The sequence below is a fragment of the Coenobita brevimanus genome, chromosome 66, assembly GCF_032717465.1.
Source record: "Coenobita brevimanus isolate Jiangsu-jjx chromosome 66, ASM3271746v2, whole genome shotgun sequence".
NCBI classification, from domain to species: domain Eukaryota; kingdom Metazoa; phylum Arthropoda; class Malacostraca; order Decapoda; family Coenobitidae; genus Coenobita; species Coenobita brevimanus.
The window spans coordinates 19617019-19636406 of NC_137019.1; positions in this window are offsets into that span (position 1 = coordinate 19617019).

The following is a 19388-nucleotide window of genomic DNA, read 5'->3' on the forward strand; positions in this document are numbered from 1 at the left end:
ATACACACATACACACACGTATGTGAATATACATATAAAATACATATTATATACAAAATATAATAAATATGTATATATTCAACACACCGGTATATATATATATATATATATATATATATATATATATATATATATATATATATATATATATGTGTGTGTGTGTGTGTGTGTGTGTGTGTGTGTGTGTGTGTGTGTGTGTGGAAATAAATCAATAACACGTGACTCACAGAACTGTATATATATATATATATATATATATATATATATATATATATATATATATATATATATAAAGAGAGAGAGAGAGAGAGAGAGTCCAGCTATACCTGTCGCACCGTCTTTTACTGGCATATAGAACAGCATTACTGGTTATCCCTAGATCAATGTCAACGTCAGATTTCGGAGAGAGCGGGAGGCATACGTGGAGGAATGGAGGGAGGAAAGGAGATAGCAATGTGGAGAAAGGGAGACAGAGAGAGAGGAATAGAGGGAGGAAAGGATATGTGAAGGCGTAAGAGGGATATATACATGAAGAGGTGGAGAGAGGGAGAGGAAGGGAGTGATAGGTGGAGACAGGGAGTGAGGATGGGAGAGATACGTGGATACAGGGGGAAAGGAAGTATACATGGAGAGTTACATAGATACACAGACCACACAGACCTTACGGTCCCTACGAGGTGGTCCGGCCTTAATCCTAATATAGTGCACAGGAGCAGGAGAAAAGCATAGCACAGCAGAAGGCTTTCTCCCCCACCCTCCAGACCCTCCGGCATTTGCCGTACAGGAAACAAGAGAGGAAGTAATACCTTGCAGGAATGAAAAACCTGAAGGAATTTTATAGGATCGGCAGAAAGTAGAATAATGTGGAAAAGGAAAATTTGGGCATACAGCCACATACTTACTCTATGCATGCAATTTTTTTTTTTATATATATCAAAAGATGAATAGAATGTTTATCTATTATATATATCCTAAAATACTGTCTGTGTCTAATAGACACATGAATGCAGACGCGAATATGCAATAATTGCTCCATCCTAACTAAGCGATACCAATTGCGTCGAGAGAGAGAGAGAGAGAGAGAAATGGAGGTATAAAGGTGAGATATGGGGGGTCAGGGAGGCGGGGCGTGGTTAAAAAAAAATAAGGGGGAAGGGGTTAGTGTTAGGCAACGAGAGAGAGAGAGAAAGAGAGAGAGAGAGAGAGATAATGTACTTCACTGGACAGACGCGAGGCTGAATGACTCACGAAGATAATGATAAGGAATAAGGGAGATAAATAATTGATGGCTGAGGAGAGAGAGAGAGAGAGAGAGAGAGAGAGAGAGAGAGAGAGAGAAGTCCCAGGTACAACCCCCTTAAGGCCCCCCTGTAGCATAATGTAGCCTGTTAGTGCACCGTCATGTACCTCAACGCCCAGCCCCAGCCCTCCCTCCTCCTCCTCCCTGGCCCCCTCTCCCCGTGTCCCTTCCCATCCTTCCTTCTTCCCTCCCTCTCTCCCGGGCCCTCCCTATCTTCCTCCTTCCCTCTCTCACCCCTCTGTCCCCCCCCTCTCCATCCCTCCTCCCTCTCCCTCTTTCTCTCTCCCCATTCCTCTTCCCCTCTCCTCCCCTCTCTCTCCCTATCCCTCTTCCCCTCTCCATCACAGTCCGTCCTTCACTTCCTCCCCTTCCCTCCCATCATCTCTTCACGTTACTCCGTCTCAACTTAATTGCACACACACACACACACACACACACACACACACACACACACACACACACACACACAATCTACACACATCTGTCAAACGGGGCAGCTGATAATGATAAAACATCCGATAGAGTTTATCTTAACCAGCACGGATGTGATAAGGATCCCCAAGAGAGGTTGATTAGAGAATTTGGTGCACGTGGCAAAATGGATATCTTGACATGGAGAAAATGCGTGACCTTGGGGAATGAAGCAGAGAGTCAGTACAATCGGAAACAAGTCAAACCGGAGAAAGCAACTATACTCATTTTATTGTAACTTGGCCTAAAATTGCCCTCTCTTCATCTTAAATGCCGAGTTGTAGCAGCAAATTAGCACTCGAGTATGACAAAAAAAAAAAAAAAAAATAAATAAATAAAATAGTGCTATGGAAAGGATGTCGAGTTGCACCATTGTTCTTTTCTATGACTGAGCTACGTGAAATAAACTACGAAAGGACGAAAATCTGGGCCAAGTTAGGGTAAATGAATTATAAGAGGTGTGCCAAAGAGTTCAGCTGTTGATATCTTGTTAACTATAATATTTAAGAGGCATCAATGATCTAGGCTTGGGTAAACGCAGCATTATTAGTAAAACTATTGTTACTTATAAGACACGCAGAATCACTAACACCACAAAGGATAAACGAAAGCCTTCGGGACTGCAACGAGATGGCACTTGAGCTGCCAGGGACGTAAAAGCTTCGCTGCCATCAGGATCATACAAGTAGCAAAAACAGCCCCTCCCCCCCTCTTAATGGACCTCAATCTGCTCTCTCTCTCTCTCTCTCTCTCTCTCTCTCTCTCACACACACACACACACACACACACACACACACACACACACACACACACACAATCACCAATTACTAAATGAAGTCTTGAATGTGTCTGTAATCTCTGCACATCCTGCCACCTACGGTACACCAACGACACTGTCGCTGGAGCACATACCCCTTTAAATGGCAACGCACCTACTTCAAGGACATCACTCTGGACTAAACTGGGAATGCTACTGGACCCCAACAGCTGCGTGTGCATAGTTACAAACATATACAAACTAAACGGTATATTATTAACAAGGTCAGAGGAGGGACAAATTAAATCAAAGGTGAAAATTATGAAGTATATGTGATGTGGGCAAACCTATTGACGTAGCCAGTAATAAATAGGACAGCAAACCACAAACCGACAGATCGAAATGCAATGAACTTTAGGAATGATGGATAAAAAAGATCTGACACCAAGACAACAGTGTATTCAAGTACGATAATATAAGACACACACAGTCCAAGGCCATATATAAAGAAACAAGACATATTCTAAGTAATACTGCAAATTTATCTTCAGTACGGTCACACTTAGAATATGTGATGCCACTCTGGTTTCCCTAGGCCTACGATTGACCTGATATTAATTTTCTATTTTTAGTGTTCAAGGAAGAAGTGACAAAAATTATTCACATCAGTAACTTTCTTGATCGGGGGAGATTAAGAAAGTTAAAGTTACCCCTACTAGCACGGAGGTGAGTCAGTGTAAATTATAACTGAAGTAATAAAGCGGATCAAGGTATTAAATAATGTAGAAATTAGTAAGTTTTAGGAGTCGGCAAGACAGGATCATAAAGCGGATCAAGGTATTAAATAATGTAGAAATTAGTAAGTTTTAGGAGTCGGCAAGACAGGATGGTTTCAAATCAGAATAATTCCCTGTCAGAGGAGAAGTAAGAAGGAAATGGTTTGGAAGAACAAAGGGGGAATGGAACACGTTAGCTATCTATCTATCTATATACCTAGGCTGCTTCCCCCAAGGAAAGGGAGGTAGCCGAGACAGGACGACTCACTCTCCATTTACTCATCCATTCAAACACATTCATTCGCATCTTAGCCCCAAAGGGGAGAACGGACAGATCCTCACCGCATCACACCGCACAAGGGTCAACTGCGCAATGCAAGCAGTGACATCCACAGCAGGGCCCGACAGCAGAACTGGTTTACCCCTGCCACATCATAACAGACCCATCCCCTTACCCGCACCTGACCTGACTAGCTGATCAGACCAAATGCGGGGGAATATCCCCTCAGGGCTGCGTCATCACTTATTCATTCACAATTTCTCTCCATTTATTTCTGTCACGCACAGCCACTCTTCCTTGCTCAACAGACATCCCTCTCGCATCCAGCGCTCTCTTCACACTATCCATCCATCCTATTCGTGGTCTTCCTCTGTCTTACACCTCTCACATCAGATCTAGTTATCTTTTTCACCAATCGCTCATTATCCATTCTCTCCATATGCCCAAACCATTGCAACACCTTCTGCTCAACTCTACCAGCCATCTCCCGAACAACTCCAGTTCTCCTTCGCACTTCATCATTTCGCACTCGATCCATACGCGTCACTCCACACATACTCCTCAGACATCTCATCTCCATTACATTCAAACTTTTCCTCTCTGCTACACCCATATTCCATGTTTCAGCCCCATATAACGCAGTCGGTACCACAACACCCTCATACAGCCTTCTCTTTACATCCATTCGAAGCGAACGACATTTAAACACTTTTTTCATTCCTCCCAGCACCTTTCCTACTTCATTTATTCTAAACTTCACTTCTGCATCTATTCTTCCATCCACAGCAACATGTGACCCTAGATATTTAAAACAATCTACCTCCTCAAGCAACTCACCATTCAAAACTATATTCATCCCCCTACCATCTATCAACCTCGTACACTTCATCACTTTACTCTTATTCTCATTTACTTTCAGTTTCCTCCTTTCACACACCCTTCCAAACTCCTCTACCAACTGTCTCAATCTCTCCTCTGAATCAGTCACCAGTGCAGTATCATCTGCAAAAAGCAGCTGCCTCAGATTCCACTCTCCTCCATCAACATTTACCAGACTCAGACCACCTAAAACTCTTGCATTCACCTCCAGTACAACACCATCCATGTAAATATTAAACAACCAAGGCGACATCACACATCCCTGTCGCAGCCCCACTCTCACGGGAAACCAATCACTCACAGCATTTCCCACTCTTACACACGCTCTACTATTTACATAAAAACTTTTCACCCCTTTTAGTAACCTACCATCAAGTCCATACAATCTTAAAACAGTCCACAAAGCCTCCCTATCAATTCTATCATACGCTTTCTCTAAATCCATAAATGCCCAAAACACATCCTTGCCTTTCGCTAAATACTTTTCACACACTTGTCTCACAGCAAACACCTGATCAACGCATCCCCTCCCTCTCCTAAAGCCACACTGCTCATCACTAATCACTCCCTCTGTACCCTCTCTAACTCTCATAATTAACACTCTACCATACACTTTACCTACAACACTCAACAGACTTATACCCCTAAAGCTAGTACATTCATACTTATCACCCTTGCCTTTATACAACGGGACCACACAAGCACTTGCCCAGTCAATTGGCACCATACCTTTCTCAAAGCACACATTCAATAATCTTACTAACCAGTCAACAATAGTCACTCCACCACCCTTCAGGCATTCCACAGCACACCCATCCATACCTGCAGCTTTCCCTGTTTTCATCTCCTTTACTGCCTTCTCCACTTCCTCCTTAGTGATCAAAGAATCATTCAACTCTCCCAACACATTTATTCCTTGCACCCTTCTATCTGCCACAATCTCAGCCACCCTTTCCTCCTCTACATTTAACAATCTTTCAAAATACTCTGCCCATCTCTTCCTTACTGCATCCATCTCAATTAACATCCTTCCATCCTCTGCTTTTACTCGTTCTTCCTTCCCAGACTCTCCCTTTCGCACCCTTTTCACCTCCTTCCAAAACATTTTCTTATTCTGTTGAAAATTCTCTGTCAGCCGCCTACCCCACCTCTCATCTGCTGCCACTTTAGCATCACGCACAGGCCTTCTCGCTCTATTCCTCTTTTCCTTATACCTTTCATATGACATCTCATCCTTCCTCTGCAGCCACACTTCATATGCACGTCTCTTCTCAGCCACAGCCATACTTACTTCCTCGCACCACCATTCACTTCCTTTTCTTACACCACCACCCACACGTCTCACACCACACACCTCTTCTGCATGCCCCACCACAGCACTCTTAAACAACTGCCATTCCTCCTCCACGCTGCCATTTTCCCGATCTTTCACTGCGTTCCACTCATCTTTCAATTTCTCCTGATACTCTATCTTTTTCTCTCTTTTATCCAACTCACTCACTTTCAAAACCTCCCTGCCACACCTAACCCTCCTAGCTCTCACCCATCTCTTACCTACTCTTAACTTTCCCTCCACCAGGTAGTGGTCAGACATACCTCCACCCTCCCCTCTCAGAACTCTCACATCCAACAATCTTCCTATTACATTCCTAGACACAACCACATAGTCCATCAAGGCTCTATCAACAACCCTTCCACCCTCCTGTCTCACCCATGTATACTTATAAATATCTTTCTTCTCAAACAGCGTATTCCCAATCACCATCTCTCGCTCAACACACATCGCTATCATTCGTTCCCCATTTTCATTTCTTCCAGGCACACCATGCATACCAACTACGCCTTCAACTGCTACATTTCCCACTCTAGCATTCAGATCTCCCATCATTACCACATTCACATTCGCTCCAAAACTCTGCAGACACTCATCAACATCATTCCAGAAAGACTCCCTCTCTTGTTCATCCCTTTCACTACCAGGCCCATATGCACTCACAAACACCCACAACTCACGTTCAAATTTCGCTTTCACCCACATCAGTCTCGATGACACCTCCTTCCATTCAATCACACACTGCTGTACTTCCGGAATCACTAACAAGGCCACTCCTTCTCTAGCCCTTCCTCTATCAACACCTGACAATCTTCCATTCACATTTCCAAACATAGATTCCCCCTTCCCTTTCATCTTCGTTTCACTCAAAGCTAACACATCCAACTTTCTTCTCACAAACATTCTCCCAATCTCCTCCCTTTTAGCTTCAATTGTACTACATCCACGCACATTCATAGACCCAATCTTCAGGGTACGGGGATAACTCCATCCCCCGTCCCTTTCTCTGGCCTGTCTCTTTTTAGGAACTAAAAAACCGAGGAGGGGGTCCCTAGTCCCCTCACCCCGCCCCTTTTAGTCGCCTTTTACGACACGCAGGGAATACGGTGGCAGTATTCTTCCTAACACAACCTGGCCGCAGAGTAGTAGCACCACCCCATAGTGCGGCCAGGTTGTGTCCCCCCCGCCACCGGTAGCAATATACTTGGTGCTATTTCGGTAGTTTCAAGAATAGGCTAGCTAGTTTCAAAAATAAGCTAGTTAGGAATTTGTGGAAAGAGCTGGTAATAAGACTCATCACTAAAGCCCTAAGAACAGGACTGTGATTTTTTTTTTTTTTTTTTTTTCCAGTTTACAGTGCCGTATCATGCTTCCTTTCATCTTTCATTCCCTAAAAAAATCGTGTCTGTTTTCTGTGTGGTACGACATTTCTTTTCAGTCTTTCTTGCTGGTTTCAATTGAAGGGATAGGTGGGCGGGGGAGGGCATGATTATATCCTATCCTTGCTGTATTCCCGTTAATGAACCATACTCTCAGCTATAACTTTCTCAGCTAGGGCCAATCAACCTACTTAAGTTATCTTACTTACTTCGACTATAATATTACCTCAGCGCAAATGCCTCCCCTTCTTTCTTGCATCTTTTTCTCACATTCTCTCCTCTCAGTTCTCCGTACATCCTTTTGCTTATTTTACTCTTCTAGTATCCCAGTTTCGTTTCATCCACCCTCTCATTCCTTCCCTCCTCTTCCCTGTTCCCTCCTACATACAAACATAGTTTCTTCAGTGCAACACACTCTCCTTTCTCTCTCCTTTTTCTTCACCCAGCTGACTCACTATTCCTCCACCTCTTTAGTTCATTTCAGTTGACTTCCTTCAACCCCCTCCCCCCTTCACGTTTTCCCTCCATTTATTCCATTTCCTCCTCCATTGACTGGCATTCTCTCTCTCTCTCTCTCTCTCTCTAACATCACGTCTCGATTCCTCCTCTTTCATTCGAAGACTATATTCCCGTCGTGTCTTCCTCTTGCCCCCCTTCTCCTCCTTTCCCTCTCCTCTCTCTCCTTTTCTCTCCCCATCCCCCTTCCTCCTCTCCACCTCCCCCACCAATCAACACACCGCACGACCAGGCAATAGGAAATTAATTAACTTGCTGGGACGAGTGAGCGACGCAACCGGTAGAGCCAGCAGGAAAAATAGTAGCAGGAACGGGAGGCAACAGACGACGTGCACGAAGCGTATAAAAGCGGCAACAGTGACGGCGGAAAGGAGTAATGAAAGGGGAAGAAGCAGAAGCGGATTTATCAGCAGAAGACATGAAGATAAATGATAGAGGGTGGAGGAGTAGCAGGAGTAAAAGTAGCGGGAAGGAGGGCTAAAATGGGAGAAGCAACTGAGGATATAAAGCAGGAGACACTAGGATAAATGACAAGAGAGGGTGAGGTAGCAGCAGAAGGGGCGAAAGTAGCACCGGTGAAAGGGGGAGAGGCAATGAAAAGGAAGCGATAGCAGGGGAATTACAAGCGGGAGACAATCGGATAACAGCAGAGACAAAGAGGGTGGCAAGTATAAACCAAGGGTAAGAGCAGCAATGGCAAGGGAAGAAGAGGGGCAGGAATAGTGAGAGGGAAAAAGCAGTAAGAGGAATATAAGCTGGAGACAGATATACAGAGGGAGGAAGTGTGAGGGCGGAAAGGAGTGGTGAAAGGAAGAAGCAGCAGAGGAATTATATACATGAGACAAACTTCACAGGCTGATAGGGTAGAACGGATGAAGCAGTAACAGGAATGGTGGAAAGAGGGACAGCAGTAATGAGAAAAACAGCAAAGGGATCATAAGCAGCACACACTCAGAGAAATGACAAAGAATGAGCAAAAGAGTAGCAAAGTGAGGGCGGAAAAGAGCTACAAATGGGGGCAGAAAGGAACTACAAATGGAAGAAACAGTACAAGAATTATAACACAGGAAACACTCGCATAAACAACAGTCAAAGAGGGTGGACGAGTAGCAGGAAGGGTAAAAGTGAAGCGAGGTGAGAAATACAGGGAGAGGAAGAGACAGGACAATGAAAGCAAGGTGGAAATAGCAGCAACAGCCGTACATTAAATAAAGAAAAAATAGGTAACAGTATCAGTAACACTCTACTTTGTCCAAAGCAAATGTGACACAAAATAATGGCTACCAAATAACCTAACACGGAAGGGAAGGGTGGGAACTCAAGAAGGACGGTGAACTAGCAGGTGATATCACAGGAGGCAGGACAAGTAAGAGAGCAGGATGGAGGTAAGGAAGAAGTGGACATAAACGGAAGTGATGAGGTGTGAGTCAGAAACGGGCGACGAGAATGAAAACATGAAGGAAAGGTACGAATCTAATAAACTAGTCAGGACGATAAAATAAGCCGATAAAGGATGAAAGGATAGGGGAAAAGGAGAGTGAAAGGCGGGAGAAAAAGGGAGGGGAATGTCGAAGAGGCAGCAAGGCATTAACTTTTAGCACTGAGTTCGGTGGGAGGAGTAGAAGTGAGGGAGAATGGAGGGCAGAGGTGAAATATCTGCAAATATCTACGAGAGGAGAAAAAGAGACGAGGTAGGGGAGGAAAAGGGAGGAAGGAAAAGCAGCACAAGAGAGAAGATTGTGAAGAAAAAACAGACTGGGGGAAGGAAGGGAGGAGGAATGAAACTGAGAGAAATACCTACAAACACCTAAAGGAAGGAAAAGGAAAGAGGGTAGGTAAGGGAAAAGGCAGCAAGTTAGAAGAGGAAAGAGAGCGTAGGAGAAGGGAGGGAGGATGAATGGAGAGAAGAGAAGGGGTATCAGTAAATTCAGTACCAAAGGGAGGAAGAAAGAGAGAGGTGTGTTGAGGAAAATGGAAGGTAGAAAAAGGAGCACAAAGTAAGAAAGTAGCGGAGGAAAGGAAGGCTGGGGGGACGAGGAAGGGAGATATATGAGGGTCGTGCGAGGGTAGATTGAGAAGTGAGAGAGGGTGATGGGAGACTGGAGGGAGGGTAAAAGGGAAAGCCTGGAGGAAAGGAGGGAGGTGTAGAGGCAAGAAACTGCAGGGGGGAAGGAGCCTGTGAATGGTGGGACGAGGAGGAACAGAAGAGGAGAGGGTGGAGCTGACAGCCAAGGCAGAGAGGAGAGGTTAGAGTGGCGAGTGTGTGGGAAGGCGAATGAAGGGGTCAGCAGTGTGAGGAGAAAGAGTGAAGACGAAGGAAAGAAGGCGAGAGGAGCTGAGGAAAGAGGAAAAAGAAGGGATGGAGAAAGTCGAAGGGAGGAGTAAGGTTGGAAGAGAGAGAGAGAGAGAGAGAGAGAGAGAGAGAGAGAGAGAGAGAGAGAGAGAAATGAAGGGAAGGAAGGAGAAAGAAGGGAGAGAAAGAAGGAGATGGGAAAGAGAAGAAAGATGGGAGGGGAAAGAAGGTGCGAAAAGGAGGGAGAGGGAGAGAGAGGGAGAGAGAGAGAGAGAGAGAGAGAGAGAGAGAGAGAGAGAGAAAAGAATGGGCTGAAGAAAGGAAGGAATACGGTGACAGGGCAGGAAGGAGCGAGTGGAGACAGGGTACCTAGATGCAGTACGGAATGGTATGAAACGAGGAAGGATGGTAGGAGTGGAGGTAGAAGAAAGACGGGAGGGTAGATGAAGGGGGTGTGGAGAGAGGAGCGGAAGGCAGAAGTAGTAAAAGGATGGGAGGATAGACAGGTAGGGAAGTGTACAGGTAGAGGGGTGTGGAGGTCGACGTAGAGGGGAGAGAAGAAGAGATGCGGTGGAAGGATGAAGGATAGGTACAGGTGAATGGCAATGTGGGTGGAGTGGAGGGAGGGGCCGGCAGGGGGTTGTAGATAAGGGGTCAGTGTGGCACTTGGGAGAACACCTGGAGGAGACGCTGGCACTGTCCTTTTTTTTTTTTTTCCCGCCACGCCCCTAAAGCCTGCCTCACTTACTCCTCACTCGTCCAGCTATTGCCTTTTCTCCTGACTTACCCACTTGCCCGTTTCTCGTAGTTTTATTGTCTCCTTCTCTTCGCTTTCCACATCGTTCTCCTCTCGCCCTTTTATTCTCTCCCTTTTCTGCACGCATCAACCCATCCTTCGCTCATACTTTCATTCTCCCATTTTTCTTCGCCTAACCAACTACCCTTCCTTCTTCCTCCCATTCCTTACTGAAAGATATACACCGACATAATGGAAATGTTGTTATTTGTGAGGATAATACAGTTTCAGTTCGACTCACACCCTCTACAGTAAGAACACAGACGAAACATAAAAGCGTACTATATATCATGCACTGACAACGGATCTGCGCTACCAATCGATAAAGCTGCCCCCCAGATAGATCCATCGATAGATTTCTACTCGGACGAAATATGGCATCTACCTGCACCACGGATGGATCGTTAGCTTTTACAATATTTAACAAACAACTCTTTTATAAATATCTAGCAACGGGTCACCAATGAATCGTAAACACGTCATCTAGTCATAAATCCTTTCAGTACGATTATGAAGTTCATGAGAAACTTCTTGCTACCACCAAGCGATTTTTATTCAACTTGGGAAGAATTTTTGATAGTGTTGGAGTTAATGGAAAATATATCTCACCCGTCCAGTTAAAAGGCCACCCCTAAACTACATACCATCGTCCGGAGATGGCAAGGATAAAGTGTGAATCTTCGGGTCGTCTGTTCGGTTGCCAGAAGAAAAAGTAATCAGACTGAACGGATCAATCTCTTTATCTATCAATCTATATCTGTCTGTCTATCTATTTGCGTGTCTGTCTGTCTGTCTATCTATTTATCTACCTATCTATAACTGTCATGTTCTCTCATATTTCCCTCCCATTACATTTCTTCTTCCTATTCCTTTACCCATTATAAATCTACTTCCACGCCCTCTGCCCTCTCCATTGTCCCAACCTCAACCACCTCTTCCACTCAAGCTTCACCTATTCCATCTCATAATACTGTAGATAAGTTTGTTCATTTCCCTACCATCACTTCCACTTCTCCACTTTCTCAAATTCCTTCACCTCTTCCACACCTAATTCCTTCTATCGCTCCAGATCTTTCTAGTTTCCCCCACACTCCATCTGGTCTCACACCTTCTCCACCTCTTTAACCTCTAATTTATCCTGCCTTTCCACATCTCACTTAACGCCCACACCTTCCCCATCTAATATTCCTCCACCTTCCACATCTGGCATTCCACCTTAGCCTCCACACCACATTCAGCACCTCCACCTTCCCTACCTCATAGTCCTCCACCTCTTTCACCTTTAATTCCTCCAGCCCCTCCACCAGTTTACCTCCTCCACCTTCTCCATCTCATACTCCCCCACCTCCTGCATGTACTGTATCAATCCATCATAACCTCCACACCATCAAGTTCTTCCACCTTCCCCTTCCTACATTCCGCAAACTTCTGCCATTCCACCAATCCTTCCACACCCCATCTACCTCTTCCACTTTCCTCATCACTCATTTCTCCACCTCGTACATGCATCATTCCACCCTAACCTACACACCTCATCCTTATCAAACATTTCTCCATCTCTTACACCCGCATTACCCTCCACACCCCATGTAGCTCCTCCACCTTCCCTATCAAACATTTCTCCACCTCTTACCCTAACCTCCACCCCCATCACACAATTCTCCACCTCTTACCCTCACCTCCACCCCCATCACACATTTCTCCACCACTTACCCTCACCTCCACCCCCACCCGCCTCGCCGACACGCCAGCAAGACATTACCATTATCACAGAGGGTGCGTGAGTCCATCAGGGCCTCATGCAAGCTTGATGGCGGGCGAGGGCTGGCGTGTCGGGGTATCAGTGTCACGGTGGCAAGGAACTGGGACTCCACGCCCACCTGCATCCCTGTCACGACACCACACCTCGGGGTACAATTATGGACACGGTACACGCCACCACACCTCGAGGTACAACTACGGACACGGTACACTAGGGGCGAAAATCAAAAGTTCATTTACTATTCATCAATGTCTAGGCTTAGTACTGATACCGTGAAAAAAAGTAACCCGTCAACGTAATCCAAGCCTTCAATATAATCCCCCCCCCCCTAAAAAAAAAAAAAAAAAAAAAAAAAAAAAAAAAGGGGGGGGAAGAACGTCCATGGTTCCAGTGGCAATGTAGTTAGGAGGATCAAAAAACTGGCCTACAAAACGCAAACGATGAGATGCAATAAATGGGAAAGAATCAGACTGGGAATGTGATACTAGCGGAGTGCCACACAGTCCAGCACTAGGTCTTGTTCTACCTGACATCGATAATACTGACGAAGGTGTGCGAGGCAGAATATCCAGATCTGCTGACGATAAAAAAAAAATCCCCATCACAGCCGATACACCTGAACAAAAACATAATTCATACATATCTTGATAAAGCGTTCTGTTGAGACGAAACGCGGCATATGGATTCTAATATCGATAAACACAAAGTGCCTAATATTGGAAGTTAAAATGGGAAAGCTAACTACCTTACGAATAATACTCAACTCCTGAATGTAAATCTGCAAAAAACTTTAGGACTACTCATAACCAGCGATCTGAAACTACGCCTGAAGTGCACACAGACAGTAAAAAAGGTGAACAAATTAGTTGGATTCCTAGCCATAGCAATTATTCAAATTAGGAATATATAATTATTACACTCCATGGCTCATTAGAACATCTACATTTGGATTATAAAGTTCGGATTTGGTCACTCTATAACAAAAGACGATACTGGGCAATTAGTGAGAATATAGCGAAGTGACAAAAATGATACCCCGATTACGGAACATACCAAACAACGAACGCCAACATGAGCTAAATATGACTAATTAATCAAGGTGCAAACTACAAGGTGATCTGATTCAAGCACCCAAAATGTTAATGGACATGTTATGATAGCAGTCGATAATTGCTTAAAAAAACACCAGTCCACTTACACGAAAGGAAATGACTATACAATTACCAGTAAATGTTTCCAGCCATCCGAAGCATAAGGAACAAACTGTGTGGGAACGTGGTACAATGTGATACAGTACAAAGATTAAAGGTGGCTATGATAAACTAGCAGCTAAATACCAATTATCCACGTTCACAGCTGCAGAAAAATGAATCTGATTAAATAGTTTTTCGCATCCTGCTCAAAGAAAAGAGAACGACAGGGCAACATCGAGAAGTAATTAAAGGAATTTTTCTCTTACAAACTGAATTAATGTAAAATAACCCTTTCCATTAACCGTGTCCTACAACACTGTCGTGAGGGTTTTTGCACACTGCATAGTGGTTCTGTCACTTTTTCCTTCCGGCTTTGGCTGGAGGAATTGCCGGGCAAGGGGAGTTTTCTTGCTTTATTATCTATGAATCAGATACCATAATTCCAACTTTTTCTGTAAAAAGCAGCTTCGAATGGATCTTTCGGTCTGTTGCTGCTCATTTTCCTTCGTTCACTGTACTCTTTACACCTCTGTAAGCCGCGTCCATTACACTCCTCCTTGACCAATCGTATGGAAGAGGATTATCAATGGGTAGAGAGACGTACCTGTCAGCTTACGAATAATGGCAAGAAGTACATCAGAACCTTTGTTTCCAACTGTTCACACATCACACAGGTCACTTTAAGAGTATATGGATCTTCAGTTAAGTTACACTTTACGGTACAGCATGACGCCGCAATATAATATATATATATATATATATATATATATATATATATATATATATATATATATATATATATATATATATATTATGCTATAACTATCATGTTATGAAAATGGGAGCATGAAAACAACATGGGGAAACTCGAAGTAAAAGGGTAGTTGTGCAACTTGTGCACAACACAACTACAGAATATGCTCCTACACAATACCCCTAGACAGGTTAACGATCAAAAACAAGTGGATCAGGGTATACATGTTAAGTTCCATTAAGCATAATTATAGGCATGACAACTAAGAAAACAGATACAGCCAGACGACGCCTCACAACGACTCCAAGTACAGTAACAACACTGTCATACTCTATTTACACACCAAACAATACACTAATTACACACGAACAACCATCTGTCGCACGGAACAAGGAACTATAAATATGAAGGTAGAGTACACACACGGGGTAATGGATGGGACGATATGTAATATACAAATCAAACATAAAAGTCTGAATCGAGACCACCTGGGAATAAGCGATTATAAACAGGAATATGAGAAAGCAAAGCATGACTAATGAAAGCAAAAACAGCAATTATACACAGCGATTATAAACAGGAATATGAAAGAGAACCGTACGACTGCTAAACTATAATAATCTATCTATCTATATACCTAGGCTGCTAATAATAAATATAACTAATAATAAGTAATAATAATAAAACTATTATTATTATTATTATTATCATTAGTAGTAATTTTAACACGGGAAAACTGTCAAAGGACAATTTTGATAAAGAACAACTTCCCACAGCCACTGCCAACTAAAGCCGAGCTATAAGGGCACTTTGAGGTCAAGGTCATTGATCTAGTGCATGTCACCTTATGTCATCACAGTCTATAATCCTTCATGGAAAGACAGGTGACATCCGCAATAACCAAAAAAGTCCCAACTTTTGACCCCAGGCGATCTCAGAGAAGAAGAATGGAACAATACTCCACTCCGCAATGCGGCCATACGGCTATAGTATTATAGTAAAATTTCAGTTTGCTTGCTTAAGGGGTTTCTGAGACAGCGTCCCAGAATCCTTTTTTTTTCTTTTTTTTTTTTTTTTTAAATAAACATTCTGAATAACATCCGGTAATCCGGTTGATGGACTGCCATTATATTAGGCCAGAAGAAACCGCCAGCTAGACGCTTAACCTGACAAAGTTTGAAGGCAAAAGAGCCTCCGAGTAATGGCCATTTACTCTGTAAGAGGCAGGAATATTAGGAATAATGACAAAAACAAGAAAAACTTTCCACTGGGATGTGGGAATAAAAATAATAATAATAATAACTGCACCAACAATAATAAATATGATGAACATGAAGACACTACGCCTCTCTCCCATACCTGTCATGTTACAACGCAAGTACAAAGGCCAGTCATTTGTCATCATTACTTATACACGAAATACGTCCACGTGTACAGCAAGGCATGGCACACACTCTGGCACGTACACATGAAAGATCAATTACTGTACATACACTCTGGCCCGTACACATGGAACATTTATTACATACTAAGGCACGTACACACAGATTTATTACATACTCGGGCACGCTAAAAAAATGTGCTAATGTAAACGAGAGAGAGAGAGAGAGAGAGAGAGAGAGAATATCCAAATCGACACCACTGATGTACGCAAGATCGAAAAATGTATGAGAGAATTTTAACAAGGTACCGTGAACGTATGATTAGGCGACGCTCCTCCATAAATACCCGTTCCATAAGCTTACCTCTTTATATTTCTTCTTCATTTTTTTATATATCCACACGATTTTCAGCTCTAGACGTTTATAATTTTACTTAGTTTATACACTCAGGCACGTACACATGGAGTATTTATTACACACTCAGGCACGTACACACAGATTTAATACTTAGTTTATAATTTTACTTAGTTTATACACTCAGGCACGTACACATGGAGTATTTATTACACACTCAGGCACGTACACATAGATTTAATACACACTCAGGCACGTACACATGGAAGATATATTACACATTCACGCACGTACACATGGAGGATTTATTACACACTCAGGCATTTCGTCTCATTAACTCTCCTCCTCTTACTGACTCCCTTCAACCTCTGTCTCTTCGCCGCACTGTTGCATCTTTATCTCTTTTCTATCGCTACTTTAATGGTCACTGCTCCTCTGAACTGTCTGCTTGCATTCCTCCACCTCTACGACGGGCGCGTAGCACCCGTCTGGCAGCAAACTCTCATCCCTTTTCTGTCCAGCTCTCTAATGCAAGAGTTAACCGTTACTCCCAGTCTTTCATTTATGCAACAGGTCAGCTCCGGAACTGTCTCCCTCTGTCTGTATTTCCTGCTGCCTATGATCTCCAGTCTTTCAAACGTAGTGTGTCCAGGCATCTCAAAATGATCGGATCTTGAATTTGGCTCTCTATTGTATTTTGTTTTTCTCTTGGAGGGAACTGTTACTGCGGGCTCATGGCCTTTGGTTCCTTCTTCCTCGCATTAAAAAAAAAAAAAAAAAAAAATACATTGAAGATTTATTGCACACTCAGGCACGTACACAAGGAAGATTAATTACACTCACACACGTACAGAGGCAATACAACTTACACTCTCTCCGGCACGTACAGATACAAGATAAAGGCAACTCTCAGGCACGTACACATGAAAGTAAAATTATAAACTAAGGCACGTACTGTTGCAAAACGAGTTAAGGGTATGGTACGAACATGGTAATAATGAATGATAAAAAAAAAAATAAAAAAAAAAATAACTAACAACAACCCAGAGAAAGTCTAACAAGATCGCTTAATGTAAAAATGCAGAATCAGAATAATAGATGTTAAAATAATGTGCTAATGTAAACGAGAGAGAGAGAGAGAGAGAGAGAGAGAGAGAGAGAGAGAGAGAATATCCAGATCGACACCACTGATGTACGCAAGATCGAAAAATGTATGAGAGAATTTTAACATGCTATCGTGAACGTATGATTAGGCGACACTCCTGGATAATAACCCGTTCCATAAGCTAACCTTTTTATATTTCTTCCTCTTTTTTTTATATATCCACACGATTTTCAGCTCTTGATATGGCCTTCGTTAAGCTTCTCATTAACGGGGACTAAATCTACCTGAGCGGAATTCTCTGGAGATGGGGGGAATAGACCAAAAAATGACCAGCGGAATCAAAGGGTTAATTTGACAGCAACCATACAAAGCGATAGGTTACCGTACCGTACCTAGCGGCAGACTCCACACCACACAACATACTCCACACCACACACTCCACATCACACAACATACTCAACACCAACACACTCCACACCACACAACATACTCATCACCACACACTCCACACCACACAACATACTCATCACCACACACTCCACACCACACAACATACTCCACTCCACACAACATACTCCACACCACACAACATACCCCACACCACACACTCCACACTACACAACACACCCCACACCACACACCATACAACATACTCCACCCCACACAACATACTCATCACCAAACAACATACTCCACATCACACCAACCCACAGGTATTTTAAACGCATAAATAAGAAAAGAAATGGAAAAACTCTGTAGTCAACATATAACAGTTTACCATACTGCCCTAGACCTTACATTACAAACTACCATGAACCCTTTCAGTACGAAGCTCTACTTTATATTATCTTAGTCCTACTTGCACCAAAAAATCGCATTCAGTTTACGGGAGACGTGTGACAATGAGGGAGTTGGCAAATATCGTCGTCATCGTCGTTTAAATTTTAGTCTTGCTACTGACAGACGATTTTACTCAGTTAAAGGAAGGGTCTTGCAACGTATCCTGAGAGTGAGGTCGATTTTTTTCTTTTCCTTGCTCTCTCTCTCTCTCTCTAACTCATTCCCGACGTCCACCTGCCCACCTTCGACACACCAACAGGAGGCTCATTCCCAGCAGCCCTCACGTGTCACCAGGCCATACAGCATCAGTTCCCTCCATAATTAGCTACATACGCCTGGGACATCACATTCAGATCTGGCATTACGTTATTAGCAGGGGGTGTTTGTGTAGCGTGCCGGGAGGTCATTATGGGAACGTAGTGGACAGGATGGTATCGCTTACAATTACACGCTCTATCCCCTACAACAGGTGAATCGAACTTACGAGAGAGAGAGAGAGAGAGAGAGAGAGAGAGAGAGAGAGAGATTCATACTTATATTCAGAAACACTCACATAATTCATCTCGTTATTCTCGCTTCTTTGACATTCTTTTTGGCTATTAATTCCACAGTAATTTATGGAAAAATCTACGTATTAAAGTTGCAATGCTACCTATAAAGCTGATCTGCCATTTTCCCATGATTTACAGCAACAGACGTATGAGAAAAAAAAAAAAGTGGTTTGGAATTCAACACTGATACATAACAAGGATTTACTGTGCTAATGTTGATGATGATGATGATTATGATAATGATGGAGAGAGAGAGAGAGAGAGAGAGAGAGAGAGAGAGAGAGAGAGAGAGAGAGAGAGAGAGAGAGAGAGAGAGAGAGAGAGAGAGAGTTAAATTAACAGCCTGAAGAGTGATGTTAATGAAAGGTGATCAACAGGAAGAGAGAGATGAATAAAACTGAGGGTGTGAAGCGATGCAGGGGAAAGATAGTCAACAGAAGGTATGAAACGAGTAAACTGTGGGTTAAAGAGTGATGTTAATGAAAGGTGATGAATAAGAGGGGAAAAATAAATAAAACTGTGGATATGAAGAGTGATGGTAATGAAAAATGATAAATAAATGGAGATGAGCACAGGTAAGGGCGTGACTAACGATGGTGAGGGAAGGTAATGAATGCAGGAGATAAGCCGATAAAAAATAAAAATAAAAAAACTAAAATGTGGTGAG